Source organism: Manacus candei, unplaced genomic scaffold (assembly GCF_025592945.1).
Source record: "Manacus candei isolate 608988 ecotype Guabito, Panama unplaced genomic scaffold, ASM2559294v1 h1tg000049l, whole genome shotgun sequence".
NCBI classification, from domain to species: domain Eukaryota; kingdom Metazoa; phylum Chordata; class Aves; order Passeriformes; family Pipridae; genus Manacus; species Manacus candei.
The window spans coordinates 22602023-22621648 of NW_026138097.1; the positions used below are offsets into that span (position 1 = coordinate 22602023).

Consider the following 19626-nt stretch of genomic DNA (forward strand, 5'->3'; position numbering starts at 1 on the left):
AGAACAGGTTAAAATGTATCTTTGTCTACTTCAATGTCAATTACGTGTCTAATTAAAATTTTATTTATTTTAAATTCTGAACTGCCTTTAAAACCAAATACTAACCTAAAAGATGATCTTTGTCTTTAATGAAGCATTGAAATGAATTAATATCCCCCTGGAGTTTCAACAGACCTTTTTTGGTAGAAGACTGAAAAAAATGGTACTGATCATCACGTTCTATACAGTCATTGGTGGAACCTCCCTCTCCCTGCAGGATTGGTCTTACACATATATCCAACTACCACACATGCATAAGAATTTACAGAAATCAAGAAAACAACTCTGATCAAAACCCAGCACACAGTTTGCAGAGTGAGGCCCTCTGGAAAGAGTCTCTGCCACTTACAAAGGAATTGAAGGTTTCAGAGGGATTTAACAGCTTATATGGTGATGACACTGGAGCTGTAGTCTCAGTGGAATTAAATCTGACTTGATCCAATTAACAACATAGAATAGAAAACATAAAAGGCTGAGAGAAAGAGACAAAGAAAGAAAGAAAGGTAGAAAGAAAAAGAATGAAAGAAGAAGAGAAAGAAAGAGAAAAAAGAAAGAAAGAAAGAAAAAAGAAAGAAAGAAAAAGAAAGAAAGAGAAAGAAAGAAAGAAAGAGAAAGAAAGAAAAAGAAAGAAAGAAAAAAGAAAGAAAGAAAAAGAAAAAAAGAAAGAAAGAAAAAAAGAAAGAAGGAAAGAAATATATCTCAGAAAAACTATGGAATTTTCCCATTAACTATAACTGATTTGATACACTGCCATTAAGATTTAGACCTATCATGTAATGAAGTTGATGGTACACTGCTGTAAGTTTCTTCCGCCTTTAAAATCCAAAGTCTTCTCCTGTGATCAGTTTGGGTACACTTGTTACTGGAAAGGGTAGAAAATTTATGAAACTGAAATCAGAGAAAAAAAAGAATTCTTTTTTCATGGTGTTTAAAATATTTATATACTTATGTTACTGTTTCACCATTGTTTATTTTTAAACACATTTAAGTTGCTCTATCTAACACACTGTAATTGATCTTGTAATGCAAAGCAAATTTTCCTGACATCTATTAATATCTATTAACAGTATTTTAATCCCTCCTGTTCTTGTCTTTACATAAGAACAGCCAAAATATATTTTCGATATGTAACCTATAGACATCCTATTTCACCTTAAATTTTGTATTTGTTCAATTCTTGACACATACTGAATTTCAACTCTGAAAACGACTGTGGATTTTTTATGTCTTTATAGCAGAAATGTAGACCTTTTAGAGGCATGTAAGTAAGTAAACATTGCACATGTGTCCTCACCTTGGCATCTTTTCCTATCATTGCACGTAAGCCTGTAATCCCTCTCATCCCCTAAATAGGTAACTTATTATTATACTAGACAGTTTTCTTTCCTTTATCTCTCACATTCAGGATGTTACTAAATCCTGTCATTTTCCTCTTAGAACATCTCCAAAATCTAGCCTTTCCATTTAATTTGTGTTTTCAGGAAGGAGTAGTCATTCAGGAAATAACTGAGGCATAACAAGGGCATTGACATGTCTATCAGGTACTTCCCTCCTTTCTTCTTAATTCTTCAACTATTCTCCCCTTTTCCTCTAGTTCACCTTCTTTCCCTGTTTGTATACCTTATCCTCTGCCCTGAAGGCTTTCTTCTTCTGTGTCCAATAGTTATTGCTTAAATATTCAAACCCTTTAAAAACACTTAGGTTCATGTTCTAGACTTCTCCCTAAACCCAAGAGTTCATTCCTAATCCTCTACATAACAACACTTTCTGGTCTTTCAGATAGAACTCTTCATTTACACAATCCTGTAAACAGTGAAAACAAAGTACAGTTTTTAAAGCATGCATGGCATTCTTTTTTCCCCTCCCTCATATTTTATCTGTGTATTTTTCAGGTCTTTTTATTTTTTGTTGTTTTGTTCCTGTTATTTATTAGACACCAGAATACTGGCTATCTCAGCACTGAAGCTAGAAGTAAAACAATACGATAGGTCTAACAATTATTACATGTTCAACAGTTTCCACTTCTAATCATCCATGTAATGTAATATTTTTAGTAGAATCCTTGTTTTGGCAGTCTATTTAGGTGTCCTTGGGGTACTAAGATCCTTTTACTAAGCATTATAGGAAAAGCATAAAATATGTACAGATAATGGGACAAATTATATTCTTTACTATGTCCACATCGATTTGTTGCATATGTACTGACTTCAAAATTTTGCATTGATCAAAAGAGGAAAATATTCATATGATTGCTTCTGGAATAAAAATCATTCTGTATCATATATTTTGCAGAACTGCTGAGGGAACTGTAAAGACAGCAAAGGTGTGGGTGACATCCTACTGCTGTATCAGTATCCTTACAATTAAACTGAATTGGATTAAAGAGGATAAAGAAAGAAGAATATAAAATGATGAAGGATTTTTGTGCTTGGAATCCATGATAAAACTTATAAATGAGAAGTTATTGTGCATTTTCTGGTTTAAAAAACTCTCTTATATTGCAGTTTCCTTTTTAATGCTCAAAAAGGAATTTAGTTGCCTTGGTGTAGTATTGACTGTGAATAACTGATGAGTCTGGGATAAAACTAGTTAAGGAAAATCTGAGATTGAAGTCTTCCCAAAAACAGAAGAGAAAAAGCTAATCCCTATTATACATTTTGAGGTATGTGAATGTGATGAAATTTGCTTCTTTTTCTTCCATTATACACTTCTGGGCATTCATCCGTAAGTCCAGAATGCTTAAATAACTACTTCTACATCGTTTAGGCCCTTGTGTTATATTTATTTTCCTCCATGGAAAAAAAAAATAAAAGGAATTACAGTTACCACTGAACTTAGGGAACAAATACCAGCATTGAATTTGGTTTTGAGTGTTTCCATTGCTCTCATGAAGTACCAGATTGACAGTGCCATAATCTGAAGATGTTACCCTTGTAGTACAAGCTTTTTTCACCCTGTTTTAATCAAATATTTCAGTCATAATCAGCAAGGGCTACTTTTAGATCTGAAGATTTTAGGTTCAGTGATATTTCAGTTTTAATCCCTTGACAGGGTATGACAAAATGATCTTTCTGTTATCAAAAGCTTTCAGCATTTCCTATCATCCTTTTGGGGAAATTTTAGACAGTGAGAATCCATTTAAAGTTCAGAAACACTTGAATCACCTTTTCAGACATAAAGATAATGTCAGAAAGATAATACAATTTTAGTCTATTAAAAATATGGGTCTTCAAATTTATTTCTAAATTTATGTCAATTGTTTTAGCTTTACATTCCATCACTGTGACTTTCATATTTTTCAAAGATTAGACTTTCTTTACATGGCTTCAATAGTATTCTGATATATGAAAACAAATTTAGCCTTTGATCGGGGAGTATCCATGAAAGACAAAGAAAAATAAAAATAAGAATCATCATCCTTGTACAGCACAACTTCTTCCTGTGAAATGATGTAAACAGTACATTTTATTGCTTTAGTTTACATAATAGAGCTAACACTAATACCAAGAGGATAAATAATGTGCTTAACACTCTCTGCAGAGGATGGAGGTTAGATTTTTGTGTGTGAAGAAAATTGAATCACACTCAAATTTCCTTAGCCTGACAAATTACTTCTGCTACATTCCATGTCTCTATTCAATTAAACAAATATTGTCATGGTCCAGCATTATTTCACCATGATTAAAATCACTTACAATAAAATTATGATTTCTTCCTCATCAAAGGTTCTATTATAAAGAGCAGCACTGTGCAGTTTTCTGCCCTAATTTGTTCTTCATTTGTGCCAAAGGAGCCAAGTTGGATTCTAACCTTGCCCAAATTAGTAACTGAGACTCATTCAGAAGAAAAAGTTTAATCTTAGAGGTGACAGTTTGACATTATGATACTGTTGCTGTCAGCATGTAATGTGATAAAAAAGAAAAATTCTAACCTGCTTGGAACAAACAATATACTTGAAATTATTTGAAAAATAGTCTTTATATTTTTGAACCTATGTAATCACAACATAATGGACTTGTGCCAGAGTTTTTGCCAACAATAACCTTACAGTTACACTTTTTGGTGTGCTAATTAAGTGCATTGATACAATAAAATAAGGTCATTTATGAATCTCCATTTTAGTTGCATTCAAGAAATTTCACATTTTTCCTAAACTGTGAAACACAGAACTGCACACAGTACTCAAGGTGAGGCTGCATCAACCCTGAATGCAGAGGGATAATCACATCTTTTGATCGGCTGGTGTTGCTGTGTTTCATGCACCAGAACCCATTTTTCCCTTTTGGCTGCCATGACACACTCCTGGCTTGCACTAAGCTGCTGCTGACCAGCCTCCCCAGACCCCTTTCTGCAGGGCTGCTTTCCAGACACTCCTCTCCAGATTTATGTTTGTGTCTGACACTACTCTGTCCCAGATGCAGAATCTGGCATTTTTTCTTGTTAAATTTGATGCCACATCAGCACTAACTGCTGCTGCTCCTCTATGTATTGTACAGAATAATATAATTTATATATTAGTAGAAATATGTGGAGATATTATCTTTCTGTTTTCAATATAGTACTAAAGAAAACCAAAACATATATAATACTATTTATTTATTTGCAAATAAGCCAGTAGTTAAATGAATTGTTCAGTCTTTCAAACATAAAGTCTGTACCTATATCTTATTGGCCAATGTCTACAGAACAGCTAGCAATTTTACTTTTCAAAATACTACTTTACAAATCATCCAGACAGAGAAAGACTCACACCCACACAGTTGGTTGTAAAAATTCTTCTCTACACCTGATTTCAGACCTCATGTGAACAGAGAACGAGGTACTTCCATATCTCAGGTTGACATTTACAAAACTGTTCACAATTTTTGCTGCTTTGCCAAGGGGCAGTGAGGGTTGAACAGCTTTCTCTGTTGTTTTCTTCTTTTTTTTTTTTCTTTCTTTTCAGGCAACAGATGCTTCATGTACTTGAACATTCGAGCAGACCTAGCTAATCGTAGTAATGATACTCCAAGGAGAAGTAAAATGCTGTTCCCCCACTTAAAATCACTTCTTCATCTGATGCTTGAGAAGGTGCTAGTTGGCATTAGAGACTGGAGATTATGGGAAAAGGCTCATAGACAGAAGCTGCTGTCTGAGCATGCTCTGCAATGGCTCTGGGAGTAAAGTCAACAATCCCAGGCAGGTGTAAAGATCAGAGTAATCAAATCAAGAAAGCCTACATAAGATTCCACCTCAGTGAGAGGAGAATGAGAGCATCTTGAAAGAAAAAGGATTGAGTAGAAAGAAAAAGAAGGCAAGACACAGAAAACATACAGAGAAAGAAAATCATGCTTTTGTGGTTGTATTTATAGTTATATTCACATTTGGTGATTCCCACGGTGTAAGTATGAGGGTGGAGAGGCTGTGTTTGGGTTTTTTAGAGTGTTTGGGGCTCTTTTATAATTGTTTTTGTTCTGCAGTAATTTTATACATAGAATAATGACTAATCTGATTTTGTAACTGGCCTTTGGGTTTTGTTCAGAATTCTTAAAGCTAAACAAACATAGATATACAGAATATGTCTTCTTTCCAACATGTCCTTATTTATTCAATATGAAATGAAAGATGGGATGATTCTACGCCTCCAGCATATGCCGGACATGGAACTGTTGGGAAAAGTCCAGAGGAGGGCGACAAAGTTGATAAGGGGATTAGATCACCTCTCCTATGAAGGCAGGTTGAAAAAGTTGAGACTGTTCAGCCTTGAGAAGAGAAGGCTGCGTGAGACCTCACAGCAACCTTCCAGTATCTGAAGGGCACCCACAGGGAAGTTGAAGAGGGACACTCCATGAGCAACTGTAGTGATGGGATAGTGGGGGAAGGCTTACAACTTAAAGAGAGTAGGTTTAGATTATATGTTAGGAAGAAATTCTATTCTGTGAGGGTGGTGAGGCACTGGAACAGGTTGCCCAGAGTATGGATGTACCAACTGTGGCAGTGTTCAAAACCAGGTTGGATAAGGCCTTGAGCAACCTTGTCTACTGGGAACTGTCTCTGATGTTGGCAGGGGTGGTTGGGACTAGATGATCTTTAAGGTCCATTCCAACCCCTTAAAATTCCATGATTCTATGACAAAGCATTTTGCCAGAAAATTCTAACCACTGAGGCCTGATGATAAGAACAACTCATAAGCTCAAAAACATACCGGAGAACACAGGTATGAAGAAAAAGAGTTAGAAAAATATATTTATGAGCCTTGGTCTTGAACAAACTCAATTCAGAGGGATTCCAGACACAAGATGAGCACGATGATGACATAGATGAAATGAGAGGTAGATTCTTTCTTTATCTGCCCACTTCTAAGAGAGCATCTATGCTATTAGTGCTGCCAATTTACAGCTCCTAGATGCCCAGTTAAGGAGTGGTTAACCCCCCCACGGGCAGTAGAAAACATAGATTCTTTTAAAGAACAATGGAAATATATCCATTGTTAATATTTTCTTTATCCCTTACACTCCTTCCTGTATGTTCCCAGAGACTGTTCACTTAAAACTCACTTTCAGCAACCTGACCACCAGTCATTGGTTTAAAGGAAAAAAAGTTTGTCAGATAAATTTTTGCCATAACAACACTGATATAAATATGTTAAACAAGCCTATACTATCTGTGGGTTTTTCTGATTATTTGGTTGTTTGGTTGTTTTTTTTATCTTTTTGGACTACAGAATGTAAGAAAGGTTGAGGTTTCACTTGGTTTCAGTAGTTTCATCTGGGTTGGAGAAAAAGACCTATATCAAGTCATAATACACAGCAGCAATTGGGCGCAGTTCTTTGGGCTGTCTTTGGTGTATTTATCTATATCTCAGCAATTTTATTATTCAGTAATATTCTATTTTTTTTTCAAAATCCAGAAGTTCTTTTGAAGAACCAGGAAATGTACTATCTAAGAGCACAGAAATTTGATGAGATTTGCATGTAATTGCTGTTTTGCATGATTGTTTTCTCTTGCAGTAAACTAGAAAAAAAAAGTTATCTGTAGACCAATACCAATTGTCCAAGTCATTCCAAAATCTGACCATTTTGCTATATTGTCTTGCTATACTGAAGTGGAACTGGTTAACTTAGGGTATAGAGAGAGAATGGAGAGAAAGGAAATGAAGGCAAACTAAGGCATGCCATCCATACCAGGCACACATACTGATAAGGTAATGGATATTGAGACTCTTGCTTAGGAACATTTTATGACTTTCAGATTTCAAAATATTATACTTATTTATTTATGCTGCAAAGACAGGAAGACAGAATGCTATTGTTTCAGTGTCTGATAAATCTCAATGAGAACAGGATAGTCACTAAGCACTTGCAGAATATCTATTTGCATTTTGTAAGAGTTTTGGGTGAGGTTAATTATGATGGAACTGAGTAGTGGATGGTAGATATTTGAATTGTAATTGCTACTACTAATGCAGTTTACGTAAAGTTCCTGGAATCTTGGAAAGTATTTTGATCTGAATTACTGTAATCATTGTTCTGATTCTTTAAATCATTATAAAGAAGCCCTCAGAGAAATATTTGGCCCTATGCCTTTAGATTCTACTTCTTTCAAACACAACCACAAATGCATCTTTCTTGATCAGTTGTCATTAATTAATGTTTTGTTGCAGATTGTTGAGATGATGGTATTTTACCATTAAACTTAAGTAAGAGGCATTCTATTTGTTTCTTTGAAGCAAAAGAAGACTTAATATCAGCAAGGATTCTCGTGAAGATGAAAAAATGTATCTCATAATGGAAAATTAGAATAAAAGTAAATTCAAAAGGTGATTTTAATGGCAATGGAGCAGACGATCCAAAGGTAAATGAACATAAGCAGTGGAGCCAAAGGTAATCATGTTAGCAACGATATATTGGAAGACATGATTAAAGGAGTGTCCAGACAGAGATAGCCTGCATATATAGTTTTATAACTCTAATGATAAAAGTACTAAGAAAAAAAATAAAATAATACTGGATGATCTTTGTGCTTTTCATTTTCTATACATTTCATGATTGCATGGATTACATTGAGTGTGAATCATCACATATTACCTTTTTTGTCCCTTATAATTTGTTTTATATTCCTTGGGTAATTCTTTTGTTTTCTTGTTATTGTTGTTGACTGTTCTTTTGTATTTATTCATTGGCACACAAATATTCATCGGCACAAAAATATTCATCAGTATTATGTATGAATTCATCAGCTATCCTTGAACGAAACTAAATCATCGTATTTCCACGTATTTCACTTTTTCATCCCCAAATGCTCCACCTCCCACCTTACTCCTTCCATCATCAGTAGCCCAGGTGGATGGGAAATATGAGTTGAGATCAGACCATAACTGTTCATTTCTGCTGTTCTTTACTCCTCACACTTTTCTCCTGCTCCATTGTGAACTCTTTGCACAGGCTGCAGCTTTCTTTAGAGCAAATCTACCTGTTCATGTGTGGGGTTTTCCGCAGGCTGCAGGCTTGACATCTGTTCCAGAATGGTGGTCTCCATGAGCTGCAGGAAAATACTTGCTTCACAGGTAAAAGGCTCAAACCATAAGACAGAAAACAAGACTCTGAGATGTTATGGAACAGTGTATCTCCACCACCTTAATCAAATCTATAATCACTTAGTCTGATTTATGTCCTGTCTTAAGGTGTTTAAGTTTTGGATTGTCAGAGTTAGTTCTTCTTGAATGTATACCCTATCAGAAGTATATAACTTACTAAAGCTTTCTGTGATAGAGTGAAGTAACAATCTAGTCTTAGCACAGAAACAGTAAAGATGCTTCAGGAAATAACAGGAAAGGTAGGTATTATATGGTTTACAATAATTTAGGAACTGACACATGTAAATTCTTGCTAAATTCTATGAGTGTAATGAAAATATGGGACTTCAAATTCTGTCATGCACTGTTACCTAACCACTCCTAAAGAAACACTCTGCTCTCAGATGGTCAGTGTAAGGAGAAGGAAATAAAAGAAACACACAAGCACAAGGCTTCAATCTTGTGTTACACATCCACAGTCCCTAAAGCCTTCTGCACCATTTGGCTAACAGAGAGACGCCATAAACCACCTCAAGTGTTGCTAGACATCAGGCAACATGGAGGAATGGGAAATTATGAAATGGTGTTACAGTCATTGTTACACCTCTCTTCCCAATATATGTTGGTAACACCAGTTCGGGTATTAAGACTTAAAGCCATAACAATGAAGCAGAGCACAGCATGTCACATTATTTAAAGGTAACTTACACAATAACAAACTACTTTAAGATCTCAACAAACTATAGTGGGTGATCATTCTCTAAGTTCTAGCTACGCAAAATATTTATCTTCTCTGATTCATGATTTTAGGGAGATCAGGACCAAAACACGTTGTTTCTGTGCCAAATTGTTGTTTTCCAGACTTTGATAAGGAAAAATAAAAAAAAAAGGTTGTTATTTTCTTCCAGAGGAAACATATTAGGTAACATAGACCCAATAACTTACCAAATGATACTACTACACTTTCATATTGAGCTGTTTGTGGGAGATACCAGTTTTAGTTTGGGTATTAACAAGCAAAAAAAACCTCTTCTGCATGCAAATTTCCATTTGACATTTTCTCACTTATGAAAATAATTTTTGGATTAAAAAATATTTTACCTATTATACTTGTCACTGTCTAAAATAGAAATAATAAGAAGCTGACATCTTATTTTAGTTAGCATAGTCATGTTTCTTGGGAAATACTTTTTCTGAAATTTGTTCTCTGAAACCACATTTATCCCCTTTTGTCTTACAAGAGTTGAGAAATGATAGAAAGAAAATATTAAGAGTATTCCAATGGTATGCATATAAGAATGTCTACTCTATTTTTTCTGACTGAACCTCCTTTCAAGAGAAAGAGAACACTTGCTGAAATAAGTGTGTCGCTGCAAACATATCTGAATCCTTTATAGATGTCCTTTGTTGTAGGTAGATAGGGTGGAGGTAAGAGGAAGGGAACAAACCTATCAACCGATAAAAGCCAACAATGAATTTAAAAGCTGGCAGCATTAAAGAACAAGAATTAAGGATCACATTTCCCAGGTATTTTTTATGCATTGTACATTTCAATGACTTTATAAGCTAGAACTTGTTCCCTTTAAAATAGAGGCTGCTATAATCAGTAACATGATGGATCCATAATTTGCCTTTCAATCAGTTAGACACGGTGCCTTCAAGAAAGGTACTCATTCATTTAAGTAGTCATCTGTGTTCTTTGTGAAATGTGTTTACTCATAAATATGTAATCCACTGGTGTATTGTGCTATGTATTTCTCTCAAGCACCTGGTCCACTGAGATAAGCACTTATTTCTGTTACCATCTGCGATAATTGTAACAGTAAAGCTTTAGTGGAAGAGATTTGTGCTATTAAGCTGAAGGTCCAATGTTCAGATGCAGACAGTGATGACTGAGAAGAGGCATAAATAAACTTGTACAAAAAAAACCCCACCCTCCCCCCAACAAAACAGGAGGTATGCACTTGAATCTGAGACAGTGCATGTAAAAACCCAGCTGTTAAAAATATGTAATTAAGATTACAAAAATATAAGACCACAAATATTAGAAAGAGGGTTATAGTCATTAAATATGTTCTGTCCCATCCTACTATGACGCCATGTTTTACTTCACAAAAGTATATTTTTTCTAAAACATCAGTTTTTAATGTGGATTACATCCATATTACCAAAATAAGAAAAAAAAAGAAAAAAAAAGCCACTGACATTTTGTTTCTTAAGATAGTCCTAAAGATAATGGTTGCATTTATTTGGTAGCTTATGGATCCTTAATTATTCTGTTTAGCAAATAACAAGGTGCTCTTGCAGCCTATTCATACTACTCTGTGCAGGTGTAAGCTTCTCTGACAAAGAAAGAAATGTACCTAGCTAGATCTTTTCGTACATAGCATACTAATAAGCTATGAATCAACAGATCTCACCTAAATCAAATTGCAAATGATCAGTGGCACCACATTTTTTTTACATTCAGCATTCAACACAATTAATGTATTTTTCAGTAATGTAATACTCCACAGTTTTGCATGTGTTATAACAATAGTTTTGTTGGGTTTCTTTTCTTTTCAAACATTACGTTTATTTTTAACTATTTTTAACTCTTATCCCTGCAGCTTCTTATATGACTATAAGCTGAGAGGTAAGCTGAGAGGTGACTACTTACCGAAAAGAAGTAAAGTAGCTTGGAGGAGCTTGATCATAATACATAGGCATAGCTATTTTTTCTTTTGCGGTGCTCATTAAAGCATTTTAAATTGCTGTAAAGTTCATTTAAGAATACAAAATTTATTAAAATATTGACAATATTAGTTAAGTCAAACACCATTGTATGGTGTTAGACAGGATAGATACAAGCTACTCTGATGAATTGTTTGATACAATTGATAAATTTTAGATTAATCTCATACTTTCTTTTTTAAACATTTTCTCATTTCCTTGAGACAGCTAAGCTTGTTTTGTTAATTGTTCCTGTTAATACTGATAATTCTGAGGATTTTCAGCCAAAGAAACAGATGATAAAATGAAAACAACAAATTTCTTCAAAGTCACATGTCTATAACCAGCAGATATATTTGAATGAACATAAAGCTTTTCAAAAACTGCTTGTAAATTTTCTAAGCCATTAAAATGGAATCATTGGAAGGTTCCTTCTAATGTCTGCTCCTTAGAGGGCTAACACAGAGTTTAAAAAATTCACCAGCTTAGCCTTCATTCCTCACCATCAAGTTTTTATAGGATTAAATGTATAATCAACACAACAACAACAAAAGTAGCTGCATCCTACACCCACAGTGGATGTTATTCCAGAAGGAAAGAGTGAATGCCTCCTGGTGTAGTGGAAGGCGTCCTTTCCCATGGTCAGGGGATCTGTAAGGTCCCTTCTGATCCAATCCTTTCTACAATTCCACAACTGTATGATTTCTGTGAATGAGGTTTTAAATGAAGAAGAGAATGAAATTAAGTTTCTGACAGAGACATTCCTTGGTTTTGAAAAAGTGGTGTAAACTTTGTAAGGTACTACAAAATCAGAAATGATTAGACATATTATTTCCAGTAGGACTATATTTGGGTTATTCCAGTAGGGCAAACAATTTGCACTCATGTGCATAGAGAAGCAAAGTGTTGCACCTTCAGAGGCCTCAAGGAGCACAGGACCACTATGTCCTCAAATAAAGGAGGGCTATGTGCTGAGCACACAGGATGCACAGATATATTGAAGCTGTTGGGTCCTGGATAGATGTCCCCCATTCCTGGATGTTGGGCTCCCTAGGCGCAGGTCAAACTTAGATTTTTTATTATGTTTCTCTAACAGATAATGGCATGCATAATTTTAATAATTTCCTTGGCTCATCTATCTAGAAGTGTAACTTAGTTAGAAAGGATTGATAAGACTATGACACATCGACAGAGGAAGTAAAGAAATTTGCCATAATGGTTGTAACATTTGGTTTCTACTTGGCAAAGCGTAGACAGTGCTGTCTTCAGACAACTGGCCCCAGATGGACAGCTTATTTGTGAAGCAAAACATAGTGGTGGGTGGACAAAGCGATGCTTGTTGGATAAGGGACTCCCTAGATAAGTCACTCTCTTCTCAATGGAAGGAAGGTTTTGTTTCAATTCCCTCCTCTAAACTATGAAGAAGTTAGATATTTAAATATGTCCTGTGGTCTAAATGACTGCCCTAACCATTGGTCTGGGGGACTTGATGAGGAGGGAAAGCTGCATTCTTTTAGCTTTTGATTGACAAGTGAATTTCCTTAAAAACACTGGCTTTGTCTCTACATTTTCCCATGACTTATAAAATCACCCCAAAGTGGAGTTGATTTAATTTTTAAGCAAATAAAGTATGTCTTTATTCAAACCAAGTGCTTTACTTCAGTGAAAATGATTGCAAAAACTTGATTTTGAAATTACAGAAACCTAGTAATTTATCTATTTAGTTTCCTGGTTTTGCCACTGAATCAAGAAAGCACAGATACATGCAAACATAAACACACTTCCTTGAGAAGACTTAACTAGAATCCAGCCTTGATCAGCACCAGATAATAGTCCCTCAAGACTATGGTACACCAAGTACATATTTTCCATTTCTTTACCTTTCAGAATAAACAAAGCAAAGCACAAGAAATTTTCTATCCTAAAATGCCTGTGTATCTAAGAAAAGCTTGAGCAGATAACTCTTGTTACTTACTCTAGGAATCACTGAAGCAAAAATCAGAAAAAAAACCAGTAATCATTACTAATAGTATGGGTTTTATGTTTAAAAACATACAAAAATTTTTAAACCTTATATTTTCTTTTTCTATCTGCTTGGATGAAAGCCACCCTGTGCTACTAAGCTTGAACTATTTTGAGACACACAGAAGGTGTAAATCATGAACATATTATTTATCTGTAGCTCACAAATCCCTGAGTGTATGGATACAGTTACTGTCTGGAACCAGGATTTTCCTTTCTCTTTGTAATTATCTTCTGAAGCAGATTGTTCATTCACCAGCAGGAGTCTTTCTTTCTTTCTTTCTCTCTCTTTCTTTCTTTCTTTCTTTCTTTCTTTCTTTCTTTCTTCCTTTCTTTCTTTCTTTCTTTCTTTCTTTCTTCTTTCTTTCTTTCTTTCTTTCTTTCTTTCTTTCTTTCTTTCTTTCTTTCTTTCTTTCTTTCTTTCTTTCTTTCTTTCTTTCTTTCTTTCTTTCTTTCTTTCTTTCTTTCTTTCTTTCTTTCATGCCTAAGTTATGATAAGTCAGGTAACCATACTTAGGCAGGATCCATAAAAGAACTGAGAAACCTAAGTATCATCAAACTGTCTTTGTAGATTCTCTTGTAAAACAAACAGAACTTTTCAACCACCTACTACCCACAGGAAAATACCACTACCTATCAAAAGTTTACAGGAATCTCTCTTTTGAGGCATGACCAGAACTGCTTAGGCTCATTGCTGTACACAAACTGGGTGTTTCTCTTATATTAAACAGTCAGAGGATTTTTCAGAGAAAAATGTACATTTTCCCATGGAGTGGGAGGTGGCAGTGAAAATTGCAGTGTTTTGTAATTGCCTTGCCAGGGATTCAGGTGTCTCCTCCAACTTATGCATTTGGTGAGAATTAAACCTTGAACTGTGAATCCTTCCCAAGTATTCTTTGACCTAATGAATATTTATAATCCTGAAAACAGAATAATTTTAAGAGAGAATTCTATTCCACCAAAAGCTTTGCATTCTGACAGAGTATTTATCTCGGGGGAAAAAGAAATCTAAAGTTCTCTCAGAAAATTTAATCCAACTCTGTCCCACTTGGGTGACTACTCTTAAAGTTGTATTGCTGCATCAAAGGAGACAGGACCATTACCTTTCATTTCTATATGGTTCTAATAGGAATTCTGATGCTTACTTATTTGTCTAACTGCCAGAGCAAATAACCCATGGAGAGCTGCAGACCAAAAGGCTAAATACCTATGTCAGGAGAAGGCATAGTTCTCTAAGCTTACTCTCCTTCTTATAGTTTCTTATTTGGCTGCAAATATGGACAGGATCCATATTTCTTTTATGAGGACAACCTTCTACAAGGAATAGGTCAGATAAAACGCTCTAAGAAGAAAGTGATCCTTCCCTTGGGACTCAGACTTGAAAGATAAAACTGGATGAAGCAGACACAGAAGAGATTGTTATAGTGAGACACTGAGGAGCAGGGAATAGGCACGTAGGTCTCAAAGGAAACTAAAGCTATGTAAGAATTAAAAGGAGCAGCGTAAGGTTTGTTGTAACCTTGGAAGCTATTGAGCATACTGAAATCTTCCTGCAAGGTTTTCAGGAGAAAGGATAGACTTTGTCATGTAAACTAATTATAGTTCTATTCTCTCTGAGCAATGAGTGAATTTCTAGGCTTAAAAACTTGTCTTGTTTACATTCTACTAAAAACTGTCTTTTGCCGAACCCTGTTGTTTTTTTTTTTTTAATCTACTTTGAGGAATATGCAAACATAGACAAAAACAACTCCCTGTTCTGGCTGACACAGGCTTCTATCAGACGTATCTCTGATAGCTCTTCACCTAGAATACTGTGATTTTTAGCTCCATTCTAATTTTCATGTATTTTTTAGCAGGTCTTGACACCTCATTTGAGGTTGTGTATTTCTCCAGGTAAGAAAGAGAAAATGGGGAATGAATACACTATATGTACACAGAAGAATAACCTTGCAACTCCCGTAGTTTGAGTTAAACGAGGTTTAACTCGTACAGAGAGCAGACATGGGTAAGGAAGCCATCTTTTATGATAGAAAGCTCCAGAAAGGTTCAACACTGATTTTCCCCTGAGTGCTTTGCTTAATGGACATGATTTGCCACTTTTGTTTCTCTTACTTAGTTTCTGATACCATAAAAATTCCTATTGGCTTTGGGGACATTTTTTGCATTAAATGTTGCTCAACATGAGCCTGTAAAATGCATGTCCAACTTCCAGAACACAATTAATACTAATAAAATGGATCCAAGATTTTGTCTGATTGATATTCAGATGTATAGCGGTCAAAATCCTTCCACACTTAAAATATCTATATAAAATCCACTGAAAGCTGCAACACCTGGCATATACAATTAAGAAAATAATTTTTAAAAAGTAGAAGACAACAGTAACATTGATCATTTTGTTAACAGTTTATCTTTGTGTTGCCACAGTTAAAATGCACAGTCTTGAGCTATCTGCTACTGCTATATTATTCACACAGTTTTATTTTGCACCTACTTTAACCATGGAAACTTCAATGTAGATACACAGAGACATTCTGGCATTCTTTTTCATAGAATCATAGAATGCTTTGGGTTGGAAGGGACCTTAAAGACCATCTAGTTCCAACCCCCAGTCATGTGAGTAGGATGCCACTCACTAGATCAGGTTGCTCAGGGCCCCATCCAACCTGGTCTTGAACACTTCTGGGAATGGAACATCCACAACTTCTCTGTGCAACCTTTCCAGTACCTCACTACCCTCTGAGTAAAGAATTTATTCCTGACTTCTGACCTAAATCTCTCCTCTTTTGGTTTAAAACCATTCCTCCTTGTCCTATCACGGTCTGCCTGTGTAAAATGTTCCTCTCCTTTTTGTAAGCCCCCTTTAAGTACTCAAAGGCCACAGTAAACCTTCTCTTCTTCAGGCTGAACAACCCCAACTCTCAGCCTGTCTTAGTAGGAGAGGTGCCCAGACCTCTGATCATTCTCATGGATTTCCTTCAGATCTGTTCTAACAGGCCCACATCTTTCTTGTGCTGTGGACCCCAAACCTGAATGCAGTACTACAGGTGGGGTCTCACAAGGGCAGAGTAGAAGGGCAGAATTACCTCCCTCAACCTCTTGGACACTCCTCTTTTGATGCAGCTCAGAATGCAGTTGGCTTTCTGGGCTGGATGTGAACACTATTGGCTCATATCCAGATTTTCATCCACCAGAACCCCCAAATTCTTATCTGCAGAGCTGCTCTCAATGATTTCTTCTCCCAGTCTGTACTCATGTCTGGGATTGCCATGACCCAGGTGCAGCACCTTGCACTTGGGGTTCTTGAACTTCACTAAATTCTTACCACCCCAAAAATTTTCCAGGTCCCTCCAGATCTCATCCCTTCCTACTGTTTTGTCAACCACACCACTCAGCTTGGTGTCATCTACAAACTTGCTCAGAGTACACTCAGTCTCACTGTCTGTATCGTTGATAAAGATATGGAAGAGCATTGGTCCCAAGACAGAGCCCTGAGGGAAACCATTCTCCACCAATCTCCATATGCACATGGAACTATTGATCACAACTCTGTCTCTCCAGACAATTCCTTATCCATTGAATAGTCCACCCTTCAATATGTCTCTCCACTCTGGAGACAACGCTGTTGTGTGGGACTGTGTCAAAGGCCTTACAGAAGTCTAGGTAGAGCACCTCAGTTGGCCTTCTTTGACCATTGCAGTCACTCCATCACAGGAGGTCGCCAGATTGGCCAGGCATGATTGGCCCTTAGTGAAGCTATGCTGGATGTCCTGGATCATCTCCTTGTCTTGCATGTGTCTTAACATTGCTTCCATGAGGATTTGTTCAATGATCTTCCCAGGTACAGAGGTGAGGCTCCATAGTCTGCAGTTCTCTGAGTTGTCTTTTCTCCCCTTTGTAAAACAGGAGTGATGTCTTCTCTTCTTCCAGTCACCAGGGACTTTGCCTGACTTTCATGACTCGACAAATAACATGAAAAGTGGCTTGGCAACAGCATCACCCAGTTCCCTCAGGACCCTGGGATGCATGTCATCAGGCCCCACAGACTTTTTGTTGGCTAGGCTAGAAATTTAGGTGAAAATTAAAAATCTGTAACATTTAGCAGATCATTGTTAATATGAAACAGTTCATACTGCTGTATCTCAACCAGGGAAAAAAAAAACCCACAATAAAATCCTCCTCCCCAAATCCCACATCGTTAATTTTAAGATCCAGTTCAATGACTCATAAAAAGGTCAGTATAACATTGTTGCTTATGATAGCAGAATACCGATTTTGATGACCCTGGCGGGCTTTTACAGTCCTGTAATCTGATAGAATGAAAAGAGCTGATAAAGAATCAAAAATGTATACATCAGAGAGACCTGGCTTCTAAATGTTATGTATTTTTCAGAAGAAGAATTTTAAGTGTATACTTAATGGAAATGAGTGAAAGTTATTATGTTATTTTCCTTACATGTCAGAGAAAGAAAGAGAGATTTGTTTATGTAAGTTTTAATGTTGTTTAAGGTTCAAAATTCAACAGAAAGAAAAGACAGAAAGAGAAGTCAGAGTATAGAGAGGGAAAAAGAAAGAAAATAAAAAAGAATTTCCAAAATGAACTCCTTTGATTACACATGTGCTCCTTTGATTACACAAGTTCAAGGATTTTTAAAAAATCTTTTTGATTATTTTTTAACTAAGTCTGCACTGAAGAAAAAAATGGAAGACATAAATCTCACTTCCATAACAGAATCCATGTTCACCTGGAAGAAAAAAATCTTTTTTTTAAAATAAAATATTATTCCCCTTGGAGACATAGCTGAAATTTTACCTTTCTCATATTCACACTCTGGACACACCAACTACAACTACACTGCTCCAACATTATCACATACCTAATATTGCATTGTCTTGCACCTTTTGCTTAATCTACACATTGCAAACTGACTTAAAAATTCACAAATGAAAAAAACAGTCATGCAGATATTACACATTGTATTTAACTTGGCCACACAAAAATGGCCTTACAGGACTTATTCCAAATATTCCAAAACTTCTAAATTTATTGATATATTTGGGTAATCACCATCAGTCCTTTATCATTTATACTTCATGGAAACTATGATCAACTAAAAATAACGGTATTTTGCAGCCAGTTCATGTTCAATGGTCCATGCAATTAACTGCTGGAATTGAGCAAGTTGACTTACAGAGGAAGCAAACCTGCATTTGGACACATAATCAACCATTTTCATATTCAGTTATTGAATCAGCAATTGTAATTGTAACAAGTACAATGGGAATATATACAAATGTATGTTCATGTATGTATGGCCAGTCTTCCCGAGCGAAGATTTGGGAAAGGTCTTTACCCTTCGAGCCTGCGCAGTGGATTTTTTAGGTGAGACACAGTGTGAGCTGAACTGAGCCCACCCTTTAGTCCTGAGGTTCATCTGCCGGGGTCGAGTGAGCTTGGACGGTGGCAACGAGGTCCTCAGGACGTAGGTTTGTTTAGAGTGACCTTCTCTTAGATGGATGGACTTACAGGGCTGACGAGTTCCATCTGCCCGGGGGAGTTTCCCTTGACCGGGAATCGAACCCGGGCCGCGGCGGTGAGAGCGCCGCATCCTAACCACTAGACCACCAGGGGTCCATATATACATATATAAACATTCAGAATGTTTAGCAGAAGTTACCAATTAAAGCAGAGAATGTTTGTTTATCCTTTCCTCACTCACAGCACACAGTCCTTAGTAACATAAATTTTATGCTACTAACTGCATAAAGATGTAGTTAGGGAGAATTAAAGAAATAAATATGCTGTCAAATACCATTAGAAATACTGTCTGTATTAGGTATTTTAACTAGATAATCTTGATACAGACATGTATGTGCACTTCAATTTGTCTCTTCAGCCACAGCTTCGGTCTCTTCTTCTACTATGTAAAAACAACCTTCATCAGAGGTAGGTCAGAACCATATTTTATTACAAACAGTCCGCATAAACCTTTAGCCTCTACTGCAAATTTTGTCTTATGGTGAGCTTTGTTAAGATCTTCTGAAATTCATTCATTTTTTCCTGAAGGGTGGATCTCTGTTCTTGGTAGTTCTACATTAGGGTGAGGTTGTTTCAAAACTGGCTGAATAGCCAGGCCCAGATGGTGGTGATCTGTGACATAGAATCTAATCGGAGGCCAGTAATTAGCCATGTACCCCTGGGATATATAATGGGTCCAGTCGTGTTTAACATCTTCGTTAGTGACCTGGATGATGGGGCAGAGTGTACCCTCAGCCAGTTTGCAGGCAACACAAATCTG

General features: G+C 36.2%; 1 non-coding gene across 1 annotated transcript; it reads right to left on the reverse strand.

Annotated features, from left to right (window-relative positions):
* Positions 1–18887: 18887 nt before the first annotated feature.
* TRNAE-CUC (transfer RNA glutamic acid (anticodon CUC)) lies at positions 18888–18959 on the reverse strand. The gene has a single exon. It is a non-coding gene; the product is annotated as a tRNA-Glu (tRNA).
* Between the last annotated feature and the right edge of the window lie 667 nt (positions 18960–19626).